Below are 17,671 nucleotides of genomic sequence, written 5' to 3'. Positions count from 1 at the left end.
AGGAGTAGGAAGGATCTTGGCCTCCAAAGTCTGGTCCACAGGACTCCCACACAGTTAACTGGGTGCATTTCAGATTTGTCTACCTTAGATGGAGCTCTGAGTCACCCTGGATTGTTGCTGCATCTGTGCCTGCACAGGCTCTGGGTGCTTTGAGGCTGTATCTGTTCCTCTCTTCCAGGCAGGGGATCATGAAATCAGAACTATCAGGTAGGATAAAGTGGGGGAGGATGAAGCTGAGTCACAGCAGAACTGATAAAACCCACTGGCTGCTGGATCCAGGGCAAACAGGGTCAGATAAGGGGAAGAAAAGCTTAACTTGTTACTTTCCCTCCTCCCATAACCCACCATTCAGACCTTTAAGTCCACCACAGCAGCCAAAAAAAAAGACAAGAACCACAGTGAGACCTGGATGGTTCCCAGGCTCCCTGGTGGGTCTCCTGGGGTGAGTCTTCAGCTCATCAACCTCTTTGTTACACAGGAGCTGCCAAGAGCAGCAATCTGCACAGGGACAGGGGGTGACAACCTCAGAGACCCTGGGAAACATCCTCAGATCCCCTGAGTATCACTGACCACCCTTCAAACAACCCAGTCCCACGGGTAAAGCTTCAGGCAATCAAGCTCAGCTCCTACCCAGGGGTGTTTTCTCCTTCCAGAGGTGAGCAGAGTTATATCCTCATCTTGTGTGACCTCACCAATTGACTTGGGAATTGTCAATCTCCAAACAGATTGTTCTTCCATCCCAAAATGTCTGCTGCTCTTCCTTGCCCCCTTTCCTCCATCCTTTGCTTGTGAAGGACCACGGAGCCTTGGACTCTGGGGTTGCTGGGTTTTATCCCCTCTCACTTCTATGTGTGCTCAAGGATTGCAGGTTATTTTCAATGAATAGAACCCAACACGTCTAAAGATTTTAAACTAAAACTTATTTTAAAAGTCAAAAAACGAGTCCCACAGAAATCCGGATGACTGTACAGATTTGTGATCCAGCTTTGTTAAACAACAACTAACCAAAGACTTGAACCAGAGTTGGAAAGTATATTTTTCCACTCTGAGTTCTGAAAAATCCTGGTTTGGGTGTTTTGCCATGGTTTTTGACTTTTCTGTGCCTCTGCATTCACATGGGTGAGTGAAGTGCTGAGTCACAAGAAAGTTTTCCAGCCCAGTTCGGCGCCTCTGTGAAGTTCATAACTCTAAAATCATCTTTATACAAAACATCTGCATATTTGGGTGCTTCTCTGAGCTCACTTTGGCGTTCAGGTTTCTGGAGAGCAGCCCAGGACAACAAAATTCTTGGGGATTTACATGATCTGACCCCACCTGCCAGAAGGGCAGAGCAGAGCTGAGATGCAGCTCCTGCTCCATCCCTGATGCCACTCACAGTAGGAACAATAAAGGGGAGGTCCCTGAGTGGTGGCTGATTCCATCTCACAACCTTGGGCAGGGAGACAGCCAAGTGTGAGCAAACCAAATCCTTCAGCTCTAAATATCCTTGCTTCTCTTGTTCCTTTTTTTCCCCAAATCTTATCATGTGAGTGCAGCGTATTTTCTTGCTTTAATAAGAATAATAATGGCTCAGGATGCAGGAAAATGACTCACATGGAGCTGGTCCAGCTCTCTTAGTTGGTTCTAGTCAGGTCCCAATGAATCAGATGACCCTTATCTCAGTTTAAGATTGTGAATAAAAACCTCTCCCCTCTACACACCAGCCAATTTTTCTTACATTACACAGCGTTACCTCCTTCCCCTCTTGCATTTCTGAGCTCTCCAGGTCTGCCTATTACCTTCTCTGAAAAATACATCCCTCCTGAGTTCACCTCTGAGTAAATCCTCTTCTATGATCTGTAATTTCCTCTTTCTTATTTCTTTTTCCCTCTCTTTGTCCTGTCTGAACCTCAGTTTTATGGCTCTTCCAGCCCAAGACGAATACTGCCATATACTTACCCATGACCTACATCCCACCCAAGCCAGAATTGCTCTAAAACCCCCAGTGGATTTGTACCTTGGGCCCTTCAGAGATTTCAGCTGTATCTGAAACCAAAGCAGAAAATAGACCCTTTCTTAATTTTTTTTATCACATTTATAATATAAATCACGACAGCACTTTCTAAACCAGGGATGCAAACCTGCTTTTCCTTCCTTGACTAGACAGTTCATAAAGGTTTGGGTTCAAAACTGCAGTTTTTCTCCACTTCTCTCTGTAATAAAAAGAGCGGATCGAATACTAAATCCCACATTTGTGACCTTTCTATTCCCTTGGTAGTGCCTTTGTGGAGACCCTGGCCTACATTATGATGAAAGCAGTAACTGAAAAAAACAGATGAAAGGAAAAATAAAATTATTATTGTTATGAGAAAGAGAAGTCATCACAGGTCTGGCTCCAGAGCAAGAGCCAACCCAGCTTAGCTTGAAAAAGATGTTCCCGTAACAAGGGAATAGTTTTTGTTTCACATTTCTGCCTTTTTCTGCTCAGAGACTGAGGAAAATAAGGAGACTGCAAAAGAACAATTAACCTGTGTTACACTTGAGTAAACTAAGATTAAGAAACAAAGTGGCAAAAAAGCACTGGTGAATCCAGAAAAGATTACACAAGTTTATGGACGATCAGACGAAAATTTCAGTCGTCCCCCAACAGCCGCAAACTCAGAAAGTCCCTAAAACACAACTTACCAAAAGCCAGGAAGAAATACCAAAGTCCTATTCTTATACAGCTTCCTGAACTAGCCACTGCTGGAGACAGGGGACTGGGCTAGAGGGAATTTTGGTTTGGCCCTGGACAGCTTTTCTTACATTAGAAGCTGAAGATCACTCGCTAATCTTCAATAAGAGCAATCTGGCAGCACCGGGGTAAAGCCACGCAGAGACAACGATGACTCTGCTTTAACCTCTCGCCTACACCCCCCCTGCCCTCTGCCACAATTCTGCAAATCTGCCCCAAAACACAGGGGAAAAAGTTACTACTGCAATATTCTCTGGAGGAAAACGAGGGAAAAGGAGTGCCACACCTTAGAATCGTTTAGGTTGGGACAGACATCCAAGATTATGTGAGCCAATTGCAGCCTGCTGGTACCTAAAGGGAGCTTACAAGAAAGCTGGAGAGAGACTTTTTACAAGGGCCTGGAGTGACAGGACAAGGGAGAATGGTTTAAAACTGACAGAGAGGAGGTTTAGTTTAGATATTAGGAAGAAATTCTTGCCTGTGAGGGTGGTGAGGCCCTGGCACAGGTTGCCCAGAGAAGCTGTGGCTGCCTCATCCCTGGAAATGTTCAAGGCCAGGCTGGACAGGGCTTGGAGCAACCTGGGATAGTGGAAGGTGTCTCTGCCCATGGCAGTGGGTGGAGCGGGATGAGCTTTAAGGTCCCTTCCAAACCAAACCATTCCACGATTTTATGATCATCAAGTCCAACCTTTTACCTTCTTCTCCAGCCTCCTTCCCTTGCATTCACAGCTGTTTGAGTTTGATGTGGCTGGGTTGGGCAAAGCTTGGCCAGTGCATGGCCATTCCCAATGGAAATGGGTGACCCCTTGCTGCTCTTACTGTCAAAGGTGTTTTCTACAACCAACATCCCCAGTGCTCTCATCTCTCTGCTCTCAAAGCATATTTTTCAGAGCCATCCCTGAGATGCTGGTGCACACAAAAGCACTTCAGAGAAGAGTGTGTGTGTGTAGGTTCTTTCCTATAATTACCATCCATCCATCCCTCTACCTGCGGATAGGAATGGGAACACAACAGCTTTCCCCTTTTCTCTGCAGAGCCTCCAATTTTCTGCTGTTCGAAATTGCGGGTAGCAGATGATCAAGTTGCAACTACACCAGTGTGAAACTGCCATTGCATCACCAGCTTTCAGACACTGTTACAAAACTGAGGCAAGACGAGGCTCTGGGAGGTTCATAAATGTTTCAACATAACCTGAAGAGAGTTACGAGGAAGCCGGGTCTAAATCTGGAGATTTCTGGATTTGACTACGTACAGCTTGAAAGTCAGTCTTGTCAACCCTGAGCACAGAAATCCTTGTCAGCCTTTAGTTGATATGCACTGGAGGTTTTGTATTGAAGATCTTCGCTGTATTTTTAGGTTCATTCAGTTGGAATCAAAAGACAGCTTAGGGGAGACAAGGCTGCATATAGAGAGTACAAAAACAGTGCGGGAAAAAAAAGAATAAAATACACTTGCACGAAGCCCCTGTGAACACAAACTGCAAGCCATGGTTTGCTGAGTTTAAATCCAACTGTAGTTAGTAGTTATCTGCTGTTCTGATAAATATTCATGTATCATATGTTCATATCTGACTGCAGGAAAAGAAAAAGGATTCAGAGAGCTTTGTCTGCCCTATGAGCTTTTTATCTGTGCTTTACTAACCTTCTTACACTTTAGTAAATAAGAACGTTTCTCTGTTCAGACTTTAACACTTTTATTATCCTTGCAGATTCAGCAAACCTTTGTTCTAAAATGCTTTGTGCCCATTAGGCCTTTTGATTATAGATTACACCACCATTTGATTTTGTTTTTTTCCTCATGGGCAACATATTCTTCTTTCATTGAGCAATATTCAGAAACTTGGAAATCTAACCTGTGTTTTAGTCTCAGGACAGGCACATTCTTATGGTAAAAACCTCCCCAATTGCACTTGGGATGCATTCAACTCTTGTATGGTTGATACTTGGCCAGGTTAATTATGCAATCACCCCAAGTAGGAGAGGACAGCAGGATACACAGGCATTTTTCAAAGACTTGTTTTCAGCACAGAGACAGTTTTCTGGAATCAAATAAAGAAAATGGAGAATGTCTGTGATTTACAGCAAACTGGCACTCTGAAAATGCAAGGATTTAAAAGACCAACGAGGCCAAATTTGCAGTCATTGAGGGAGTGATTACAGCATGTGGCTACATATCCAAGCTCAATCAAGCCACCTTGGGTACCAGCAGCAGAATAGCTGGGCTTCAGTGTGAGATGTGCAGCCTGCTCAGGACCCTGGGTGTCTTCTCAGGCAGTTGGCCTGAACCAAAAGTCCGTGCTGATGTGGTTCCATGGACCTTGGAATGCCTGGAAGCTGAACTAAAACCAGCTTGGTTGGGGTTACAGGTGCTGTGATGGCTTGTGGAGAAGAGGATTGGGTTTTTTGCACCTCCAGCCACACCATAGTGCAGGTGGGGACACGTGGGGTCAACGGGGGTCTTGTCCTTGGCATCCTGCGTGTGCAACAGGGAGAACAACATCACAGTCCCAGGATACACTGAGTTGGAAGGGACCCACCGGGATCGTGGAGTCCTGCCGTTGTGTGGCTCTGCAATGCAATATATGGCCCTGTGCTTTAGTTTGGATGGTTGTCATGAGGCTGCCATGTGAAATGAAAACAGCTCCATGCAAACAGGGTGCCAGCTCTCAGTGTTTAAAAATCCTGAGCCAGGATCCAGAAAGTTGGAAGATTGGCTTTGAAATCGCAGCGGTCCAAGAGGCAGGAATTGTGTCAGGTTTAATTGTTCTGCTCTAACAGGGTTCGTGATTTTAAGCTTTTTCTTAGTGAACACGCGGGCTGGAAAAATACTTTATAAAGGACTACATGTTCAGATTAACAACCTTACTCCAGCCATTGGGGCTTTAGGGAAAATAGCAAATATCACAAGACCTATGCTAAAATTGCAGAAGTTGCCAACGTTTAGAAAAAAAACACCCAAATTTGGCTTAAAATATGCACTATTTATTAGTTAAATCCTACACTGGTGACTCTGGATGCCTCTAAACAAACTACAGACACCTCAAAAAGACCTGATTTCTCAGAGGGCTTCTGCTCAGTTATAACAATTTAGGCCAAAAACCATTATGAAAAGAATGCAACAAATCTGATTTAACATTAGCCAAAATGTTTGGAAATAACTTTTTCCCCGAACTCCAAGATGTTCTGTAGAGATCCTCACCAGTGAAAAAGAAACAAAACCAACCAACAAACCCACAGTAGGAATGAGCAGCTTTAAGTGTGTGTTTTAACATTTCCCACGGCCCATGAACACTCAGGATCTCTCTTTTCCCGTTCCCTCACTGTCTCTGCTGGTCAGAAGATGAAGCCATCCTTGTCATCTTCTACTAATAGTAAGAAAGGCAGCAAGAAATGAAAAATCAAGTCCCTGTCATATCCCATCGAGCACGCTGGCTAGATACGGATGTCTCGCCCCCATTTACAATCTGAACCAAAAGATTTGAAGCCAAGAAAGCAGCTGGCACAATAAAAACAGTAAAAGCTCGAGCTGGCACCTCATGCTGACAATGACTAGCCAAATCTCCATGGGGAAAAATGCCAATATAGATTTCTGTGACAAAAACAACAAAATAGATTTTTGTCAATGTACATAGATTTGACAGGAAGTCAGACAAATCTATCAATAATGAGTGACATATATCTGCAATATTCCCAAACAAAATGGTGCATTTGAAGACAAACTGAGAAAATCACTAATTGTGTTACGGGTGACACACGTTCATCTGGACTTTTTGATCACAACACTGTAATTCATTAATGCAGCAGTTATGCTGGGAAGAACTGACCAGATACATGTTTCAAAGTGTTTTCTAAAGCATCCAACAAAACAGTGTTATTTCAGAAAGGGACAAATTACTTCAGAAGATCTTGCAGTTAAAACCAAGCCTTTATGAGATGGAAAGCTGGATTTCCAACACTAGAGCAAACTTTTTGACCAGTATCTTTAGTTCCACACTTATAAATAAGATAAAATATTAAGAAGTGGATACTGAAGAGTTGTTATATAGTCTTTTTCCTGATCAATGATATGTTGCACTATAGAAACAAAAATATTGCCAGTGCTCTGCTGTCACTGAAAAAAAACTTGTAAGAAATTTATTTCCCTGCCAGATGCCTGCTGTGCTGCATCCACATGGAGCCCATGAGAACTAAATGTCCCTGCTTCTGAAAAGACCTCAGCTCTGTAAAACCCTCAACTAAGGAAATAAATAAATAAAAAAAGTATTTAAGAAATTCTATAGTTGATAAACTGAATTTAACAATGTTCGCGTATTACAAGCCAAGTCTCTTATAACACATACCATGGTCCACATGGTGGTGAATTAGGTAGCTAAGATCTCCAGGTACACATAGTTTTGCCCAGCTTTTGACCAAATTTGGGACAGGTTCAAACAGAGCTAAACCCCTAAGATTGGGTTCAGAAGCCCCAGGGAATTGTTTGAAGTGAGTGTCTAGCAAGACAGCTCTGCAAACAGATGGCAAGACCCAGATAGAAAATGCAATTTAAGTGAAAAGTCGGAAACTCACGAAAAAAAAAATGTCTTACTCATACAAATCCTATAGAGCCTTCAAAAACATCTGAAGTAGTTGTTATACATAAATGAACTAGATGAGCCAAAGGAGTCTTTGCTTGGGAGGAAGTGTATGAAACACACTGCTCTGATTTAGCATGAGGTGTGCACTGCCCTGAATTTCTGCATAAATTATAAAAGCATGAAAGCTGTAAGAGCCCCTAAATCTCAGACATTTATTATAACAATCAAAAAGTTGCAAAGATTTGGGATGTCCCTTTTCATACACGGTTCACAGACCACAGCATCTTCTATTCTTGTATCCCAGAAGCTCCCAAGTCAACAGCTAAACCTCCTGAAGAGGTTCCCTGAAATCTACAGCTCTTCTGTAATAATTCATTAATACAGAACCTTCCTTTGATAGTCATGATGTCTACAGAATGAACATATTTGGTAAATTTAATAGGGATCCACAAGTGATAGAAGCAGGAAAAGGAGGATGCAACACAATCACCACGCAGCAAATATTTAGGTGGAAATTAAGGCCCACTGGCTGAGCCATTTCAAGCCAAGTCTACATTTTGTTGTGGACCAAGCAAAGGGCCAAGCAAAAGAAGAGGTTTCCTGAGGTCCCAAGAATCTGGATGGTGGGTGAGGATCCTCAAAATCTACACAGATTTACTACAAAAATAAGTACATTTTAGATCATCCTTTACTCTAAACATTTCAACCCCCAAATTTCTTTTTTTTTTCATTTTTAGTGGCATTATCAAAAATATGTGACTCTAGTTTTGAATCCGCTCAGTTCTGTAAGGTAATTTCCTCTTCAAAATGAAAAACGGAAAAGAAGTAGGTAATGCTTTAATTTGTTATTAGGAGTAATTACTGTCTGGCCTCGAGGGGTTACTTGTACATTGGTTTTAACAAGAAACCCATTTAACATATATTTATCTTTGCAAATTGTCCTGAATGATCAGCAAATACCTAATCATCTGCAAAAAGCTGCTTAAAACATCCTTGCCCTGATAAAGGAAATTATAACCTATGAGACCAAAGAAACTAAAGTGGTGGTTTAAACCATGATAAACATTTGCAAGAAGGCAAGAAATAGGTATTTTCACATGTTTTCTTGGAATCTTTCTTTGGTTAGGAACACATCAGGACAGATCTATTATGTTCTTCCCATGGCAAGACCCTGCTTCTGAAGAGTCCAAAAGTCCATATGTGGAACCACCCAGACAAAGCACAAACAATTCCTCTGGAAGTTGAGTGGAATTTAGGGCAGGATTAGACCTTATATGAGGCTCACAAATGCTGCAGATGAGCAGAACACCATCAATGCAGAGAAAATCCCAATACCTGAAGAGTGAGAGGACCCACTCAGGCTTTTTTTGTTTTACAAACAATTGCAAACTGTATTTCTTATTTATTGAAGGCCCCGTGATGTGTTTAGAGATAAAAACAAACTAAAACTGGACCTCACAGCTTTGCTTTGATACATGAAAACAGACGTGTGTGTCACATCATTCCCCTGCCCTGCTTTGCCTGCTCATGTGAGCAGACAGGGGATGGAAAAACACAATAATTTTCCTCTCTAGGGACTGCATAGCTCAAGGGATTGGTAATAGGACACAAGCCTTTCAGCCCTAAATCAATTACTCACAATTGACTCAGGTTTTTAGTAACTGAGTTTGTTTGGCTGCATAAAATGCATAAAATATATTCACTCTCACAAATGAACATTTGTTTTAGCTCAGTACAGACCAGAAGCCAGAGAGGTGGAAAGACAACTTCCCACCTTTCCCTGCTTTGGAAGTCTAATGGAACCAAAATCAAGAAACAAAATGTGGAAGCAATCATTACAGTTTGTACAGAGCTAAGAATTCTCACACTGTGGACAAAACACTCTCCAAAGTTGCTTTACAACATCTCTGAAGTTCAGCTTCACTCAAGCTCTACAAAAAAAACCCCTCAGATGAGCAGGTTTAGGGGGTTGTGTTAAGAAAATTTCATCAGATCTGCTTCCAAGGTGCTCTGCTAATTAGGAACTGGTGTTTCTTTTGCCATAACGAAAGTAAATATAATTTTACACAAACACGATTTTACCTTTCATGAGGCTTAAGAGATTCCTTAACTCCACAGTGATTCCTGTAAGCATTATAATGAGCCAATAAATAGCCAAGTGAAGGTAGTATTCAAACTTCATCTAACAATAATCACCAACTCCATGATGCTGAGCTGGCCATGGTGCAGAGTAGGAGTATTAAGGGGTTGAATACTTGAAGGGAAGTGTCCCCATGAGAGTTACCAACAAATACCAGGCATTTCTTTATACACCATTTTGGTTTTTCCCTTTCCAGACCCAGAGATTGACCAGGAAGCACTGAGAAATGTGAAAACGTGTAAAACAAACACAAAAAGTTTCCAAAACTTCCATAAACCGCAGAAAAGTTTGTGTTTGGTTTGAGGAATGAAAGAAAAAAATGAAGAAAAAACAACAACGAAAAAAAGAAAAAACCAGTTCTGGTTCCTATTTTATCTAAAGTTGTTCAACCATCCCTGGTTAATCTGAAGGAGTTTGCTCTGTGTGGGCACTTGGTAGACAGGGGTTTTCATCTCAAGAGTGGAAGTTCACAAAACAAAAATAACAAACCAAAAATTAACAAATCAAAACACCAAGGGGAAAAAAAAAAGAAGGAAAAAAAAAAAGAAAAGAAAAATAATCTTCAAAACCCCATCAAATTATAATAGTTTTTTATGTATTTAGGTCACACAGAACTGCAAAGTGAGACTTCTTTCTACACCTATAGATTTATTCCATGCTCAAGACTCCAAATTTTCCTTAAAAATAGGATTATTTAAGAGTTTGCTCTGCAGTGGAGCACTGTGGACAGAAGCAGTGATGTCTTGGAGCAAGACTCATGGGGATGGGGTAGGTGGAAAAGGGTTCTAACACCTGAAAATCAGCCCCTGGGCCCAGAATCTGCTTTATCACAGAATTATTAAATTCTACCTACCACAATGCAGACAAAGGTTATTAAATATCTGTATCACTCACAAAACTGCATGAGGGACCATGAACAATATATACCTTTTTTAGTTGGAGAGGTAAAAAGATGTTTTCTCTCAAAAGTCCAGACATTGTTTCCAATTTTTTAAATAAAGTCAGGGGTGTCCAGGCACATGCAGACAATGACATCAGGCTTTTTAGATAAAATATATTTAATAATTTTTAAATCTGTGTCTTGCTTCCCTGTTTTCAAGGGCAGACCTGTACAGCCAGGACAAAGTCAGCCCTAAATTAGTTCAGCACCAAAAGCAGAGAAAATTGGTGTGGCAGGTTTCAGGAGTAAGTTGGTGCCTGGGACCAAAAATAAGGTGATGAAAGCTGGGTATGGGGTGGCATCACAGCTAAATGGATGAGACCTCCAGGTAGGGATGGAGGTGATCAGCTTGGGTGAAAGAAGTTGGGCAACAGTAAGAGAATTTATTAACAGGATTGCAAGAACTGGCCATGGTTTTAAAAGTCTTTTCCACCCAAATCAAACTTCTTGGGAGGCTTTCACAGTGCTGGTTTTATAAAAAACACATAAAGACTCAGCAGTGGTGCAGGGGCTCACAAAAACTCTTCAGAGAGTAACAGAGCGGGTGAGTTTGCAGTACACCCATGTTCACTCTTGGATACCTCGAGAAATCAAAGAGGAACTGCCAGAAAGGTGGAGGGATTAGAAACAGAGAGAATCATAGCTTGGGAGAGGTGGTAGATGGTCATTATCTTATGATTTCCACAACTTCAGCTCTGAGGAGGGGGCTGAGCAAGTTCTGAGAAGTTCAGAGTTCAATAAATGTTTGGACAACCCTTTCGGGCACACAGTGGGATTCTCGGGGTTGCAGGGCCAAAAGCTGGACTTTGATGATCCTTGCAGGTCCTTTCCAACTCAGGATATTCTCTGACTGTGGTTCTAAGTGTGGCACCCCTGCAGAGGAACAACCCCTGACTCACTGTCTGCTGCCCACATTTGGAGGCCCATTTCAGAGCTCTGCCCTGTCCTCTGCCAGTGCCATCCACCCTCTAACCCACCTATTGCCCACGTGCACCCCTGTGTGACAATTCTTTGAAAGGATTTATGGTGAGCATTGCTTTCACACCACGGGACTTGCCTGAGCTGCAGGAATAACATTCCAAGCTTTTATTTGTTTATTTATTTATTTATTTGCCAGCCCCTTAACGTTCTCCCTCTGTAGCTTTTTGGCTCATGAATTTATGGCACTGTCTAAAACTCTAACGCTTTTCTTTGAATATACTTGTGGACGTTTCTGATCTGCCTTTAATTGGCCATGCTTTAGGCTCACATAAAATATTAACATCTCAGCCAATGAAAGTCAGTGCCCAAAGCTCAGATGGTTCTAAAATTAATATAACCTTGTTTCTTGCTCACAGAAGCCACAAAAGATCAATTCCAGAATAATTTTTTTTTCCAGTATCTGGTAGCTCATTTTATCTGGGCAAAACATGACTGTTTCATGACCTTCTGGCCATGCTGTGATGCACATTGCTTGTAGAGTTGAAATAAGGACAGAGTGAAGCTTTTGATATAAAGATTATTTGGGGAGAGTTTGATTATTCCTCCAGTTGACTTATTCTTAGGTACACACACCTAATGATTTTTCCACCCCAGAAATCGAGAAGTCTATTATTATTTCAGAAGTTAAGTAATGTTGTTATAACTCTTGTTTATTAGTTTGGTTTCCCTCAGCAAGGGTGTGTTACTCCAGCACTGTCTGGGCCTGTTCAGCCTCAAGAAATAACTGAGATGGGGCCTCATCAATGTCTGTCAGGGTCTGAAAAGAGTCAGAGGATGGGCCAGGCTCTGCTCAGGAGTGTCCAGCATTAGGACAAGAGGAAATAGGCATAAATTTATGGGCAGAAAATTCCACCTGAACACGAGGAAGAACTTCTTTCCTGTGCCATGATAGAGCACTGGAACAGGTTGCCCAGAAAGGGTGTGGAGTCTCCTCACTGGAGATATTCCAGACCCATCTGGACACAATCCTGTGCCATGTGCTCTGGGATGGTCCTGCTTGAGCAGGGACTTGGGACCAGGTGACTCACTGTGGTGCCTTCCAACCTGACCCATTCTGTGATTCCTGTCACCCCACAACAGAGCCACACACGAGGGAAGGTTAAGGAATTCCCATTTATAAAGCATCTACAGCTTCCTAAACATTGTCTGACAAGCAGAGAAATAAAACTGAGCAGGATGACCGTGTGATGGAAAAGCTGCAGCAGGAGCTCAGCCAGATCACTGGGCAATGAGAATTGGCTCTGTTTGGGACGGATTCAATGCAAGAACTGGGATGTCTGGGCTGGACAATCCATTGCACTGAGGGACATCACAGAGAGGTCAAGGTTGTACAAAGTTGTGCAGTTCCATTCTGCCTCAATTATACTAAATTTTGCCTTTACTGCTTTTAATGCTTTTGCAAAAAGGCAAAATCAGTGCACCATTTCTAAAGAGAAACATCAAGACACTATAAACTAGGTTTGATATCAAGGCCATGTTGGATGGGGCTTGGAGCAACAGATTCTACTGGAAGGTGTTAGAATGAGACAGTCCTGAAGGCTCGTTCCAAACCAAAATCTAGAAGAGGTTGGGAAGTGTCCTTCCTGGATTTCAGCGACATCCTCAAGCAGGGATGCACAATGTACTTAAAACTATCTCCAGAACCACCATGTTGGTCCTCTTTAACAACCCAATAACAGAAATTAATTAACCTTTATATTTACTTGAAATGTGTTTGCCTGGTTCTCCTCTGGTTTGAGGGTTCTACCTTTCAAAATGGAGTTCAGAAACTAAGTTATCAAAAGTATAATATCTTTCCTTTTTTGTTTTTGGTTTGGTTTTTTAGGGTAATTGCTTTGTAGGAGATGGGACTTTTCCTAAAAAGAAAGAGAAAGCAGTAGCTGAAAAAAATAAAAAAAATTTTTATCTGTAATAGGAATGAGAACTCAGTAATATTTTTATTGTTATTTTTAATTTCCTCCATCTGAAACTCGGAAAAAAAAAAGTTCACTCTGGGAATAACATTCAAAACATGAAAACATTCATCATGTAAACTTCTTTTAACTCCTGACACCTCTCTTGTCCTCCCATACCACAAGAAAACCCTCAAAATAAACAAGAAATTAAGTCCTGACCCCTCCAGAGACCTCCCAAACTCCTCTGGAGGTTTTGCCATTGCTATTCATTTTGCACAGAAAGTTCTCAGATGCCTCTGTGATGGCTCCAGCCTGTAACCCTGAGACAGATAAGCTCAGAGCTGGGGAACCGAGTCCAAGTCAGGAATTTATGGGAAAGCATGTGGAGCAGATGGTGGAGGAATGAGAGAGGAAGGGAGACACAGCTGAGAGAGAGTTGAGACTGTGTCAGATGGGAGAAAGAGGAAAATTATGCTGATCTAGAAATGTACAGTGGAACTCTTCATTATTGAGTTAGTAAATAACTAGGCAAAGACATCCTTCCCTTTCAGGTGTTCCCGGCCTTCCATCTTCACCAGGAAGGTACAATTGGCATTGGAAATCCTCCCTACATCCCTAACAGGAGGAAAACACCATTATTGGCCTTCTAGTTACTCATCTTCCCATCCAGTGCCTCCAAACCCCTCATTTCAACCCAGTTCTCCCTAACTGGGACCTTTAATTCAGTTCTCCACCCACTGCTTACCATGGATAGTGAACCTTTTTCAGGTCAGTTTTCAAAGAAATTTTCCTTCTTTGTATTTTTTGGGGGGGAAAGCAGCATATCCTATAAAATAGCTCCAAATGTATTTGTAATTATAGCAATTTTTAATGATGGTTAGTGAAGCATTAGTTTCCCTCACTTCTCAGTATATCTGTTGCAAAAAGAGTTATTCTCCTTGCTCTTGTAAGGGTTAAAAAAACAGTTCTCCTTGGTTTGCAAGTTTGGTTATTAGGCACAGATATAAATTTCAGCACAGGCAGCACAATCTGAGCTGAGAAAGAACATATATAACCTTTAAAAAGAGAAGGAAAAGAAATAAAAATAAATAAAAAGATCTTATTACATGTTGTTTTTTTTTTAAATATGTCTGCTTGTCCATTTTCTATTTTCAGATAATCTATAAGCCTGATTTCAGTGAAAGAAATTCCCTTTTTAAAACTGAGGCTGCATATGAAGCCACTTTGGGCAGGTGAAGAGGAGAACCCTTACACCTCACCCCCAAATAAACAACTTCTGTCCCAGTCAAGAGCAGCCTCAGGGCTGCTCAGTTCTCCCCCATGGACAGAAATCCTTGCTAAATTCCCTTTTTAAAATTGAGTCTACACATGAGGCCACACTGCAGAGCTGAAGAGGAGAAGCAGAGAGGACCCCTTACACCTCACCCCAAAACACACGACCCCTAAACCAGACAAGAGTGGCCTCAGGGTTGTTCAGTTTTCTCCCATGGACAGAAATCCTTGTGAAATTCCTGTTTTAAAATTGAATCTTCATATGAGGCCACACTGTGCAGGTGAAGAGGAGAAGTAAAAAGGACCCCTTACACCTCAGCCCCAAACACACAACTTCTGTCCCAGACAAGAGCAGCCTCTGGCTCAGGGCTGCTCTATTTACCCCTATGGGTAGAAATTCTTGTGGAATTCCCTTTATAAAATTTAGTCTACACACTAGGCCACACTGCAAAGCTGAAGAGGAGAAAAAAAGAGGACCCCTTACACCTCACCCCCAAACACAAGACCCCTGGTCTAGACGAGAGAAACCCTCAGGGCTGCTCGATTTTCCCCCACGGGCAGAAATCCTTGTGTTCCCCACCGACTGGGATGCCCAAAAAGCACAATCAGGTAGCTCTGATGCCAAGTTCCATCCCACTCCCCTTTCTCACGCTTTCCACCCCCAGCCTGGTGCCAAGTGGTGGGCAAGGAAGAGCCAAAATCTCGCTGCCGGCAACAAAATGTTGTCAGGGGCCGGGCACAGATTTCCTTTCGCTACTTCAGGCTGTGCAATATCCCCCTCAGCACTCCCCAGCAGGGGCTGGAGGTATCACAACTGTCAATAACGCCACAGTCTCTGCTATTAAGCGTAAGATCAAAGTGACAGAAGTGTCCTCATTTCCACCCACCGGAGTCTGGTGGGGAGAGCTGGCCGGGCTCCGGCAGGGAGGGCTCGTCAGGCGGCACCGAAAAGCGGAATAACACAAATAGTACCATCGTGAGGGTTGAGATCTCGTGGAAAAAAAAGCACTTTTAGGAAACTCGGGGAGCAGGAGCTCGAGAGCATCAGAACCAACGGTGCTGCGAAATGTTCACAACCTGGGAGGACGTTTTCTCTTTCACACCGCCCGGGAATTCAGGGAATGTGTCATCGCAGGGCTCGGTGGCCAGATTTTTGATGGTAAGTGTGGTGCTTAAGGACACGGAGCAGTGTTACCTTCACAAAAGGGATTTTAGACATCTAAAAGTTTGCTTTGAGTCTGGTGGTGATCACCACTGAGTATCCTTAAAACTCTGTCATTTGGATGCTGCTCTCAGGCACACGGTGTGACTTTTGGGGATGGTCCTGTGCAGGGCCAAGGGTTGGACTCAATGATCCTTGTGGTTCCCTTCCAGCTCAGCATATTCCGGGATTCTGTGATTCCAGCCACACGCACAAGTGAAAAGAGGCTTTCTACTATTACATCCCTATGCCTCTGGACAGAGTAAAAACATAAAAATGATCCTAAAATTAAAAGAAACCCCATTCCACCTGTGACACTGCAGTTGTTAAATCCCTCCGGTTTTCAGAATCGCCCAAATCAGAGGAATTCAAAACAAAAAGTGATGAGTTCAAGTAGCACAGCTTGATCCCAGTCTGAGGGTTAGAGCTGACCACAAATTTACACCCCACGCAGGCAGAGATTACTGGATGGAAGTTGTCACACAAAAGGCCAGACACCATGTCATCCAGGACACCCGCCAGTGATTCCTCATGATACAACATGATCTTCTGGGAATATTAGGGAGTACACCAGTGACTACTGGAATTGCAATGGCCATTTACCCTCCAGTCTCAATAAAATAATAGAGAGTGTTTTAAAGGGACAAACCAGTGAGTGGTGCACTTGAAAAACCGGATAAGAACAACAGTCTGTTTTTAAATTATATTTTCAAACCTTTGAGGTCTCAGCTCAACAACACTGAGCAGAAATTTCTGTTTTCTGAAAGCACCATTTCTCTTGCTCCCTGCCCTGCCATTGCAGTGCTTTGAATTCAGAGCCCAGACAAAAGGCAGAAAGTGAATTTTTTTTCCAAAATAGCAAGATCAGGATGGGAAAAAAAACCCAGTCAAACAATCACAGCCCCCCATCAAAATCCTTTGTGAATATTAATCAAAGTTTCCAAATCCATAAAAAAATTCATTAGTGTTTTGGACACAGTTTTCTCATGCCTCTTTTTTGGGGGACAATGCAGTTTGCCCATTCCTTGTACAGTTGTGTAGTTTTTAACCTAAACAAAGCTGCCTTCTTGCTCAAGTGTGGCCGCGTCTGTGCCTGGTCTAAACGGAGAAATGAGACATGGTGGCAGGGTGGTGAAGGTTAAGAGAAGTGCTTCTTTCAACTATGAGACAAAATCAAGATTTAAAGTGTTTTCCTTCAGGAAAAGCATCTTTGACACGTGTAGGAGTATTAATACTCTTGGAAAAGTGAGTGCTGCTCTTCAGAGAAGGACTAGCAGAGAACAATGATGGAAAAGAGAGCCTATGCCAAAAATGAAGGGAAGGTATTTGCCTTTTTTTCCCCCAAAAAAGATCATGCTGAGGGTGAGAATGCAACTGTGCTGAGGATACAGCACTAAAGATAGGGATCATCCACTGAAGGATGATGTCAACACGAGGACAAATGGGACAAGCAGAATTTGACATGGAGAAATTCAGATGCGAAGTAAACACAAGGCTGGGTATTAGAGAAGTAAAAGGCTGGAACAACTAAAAGGAGTAGTTTTAGGTCTCTTAACCTTAAGATAGATTTTGAGAAACCCAGAAAATGGATAAGAGCAGGTGGTTGAAGCTATGGCTTGAGAAGTTTTCTCTTATATATTTGCACATTTGTGCTGTTCCAGTTTTTTACATGTAGTGACAGGACAGGGGGCAACAGTTTTAAACTGACAGAGAACAGGGTTAAATCAGAGATTAGGGAAAAATTCTTGACTGTGGTGAGGCCCTGGCACAGGGTGCCCAGAGAAGCTGTGGCTGCCCCTGGATCCCTGGAAGTGTCCAAGGCCAGGTTGGACAGGGCTTGGAGCAACCTGGATAGTGGAAGTTGTCCCTGCCCATGGCAGGGGGTGGAATGAGATGGACGTTAAGGTCCCTTCCAACTCAAAGCATTCTAGGATTCTATATTTCCATGGCAAGTTT

Source organism: Neopelma chrysocephalum, unplaced genomic scaffold (assembly GCF_003984885.1).
Source record: "Neopelma chrysocephalum unplaced genomic scaffold, ASM398488v2 Primary Assembly neopelma1_103b, whole genome shotgun sequence".
NCBI lineage: Eukaryota > Metazoa > Chordata > Aves > Passeriformes > Pipridae > Neopelma > Neopelma chrysocephalum.
Note: the sequence above shows the minus strand (reverse complement) of the source record.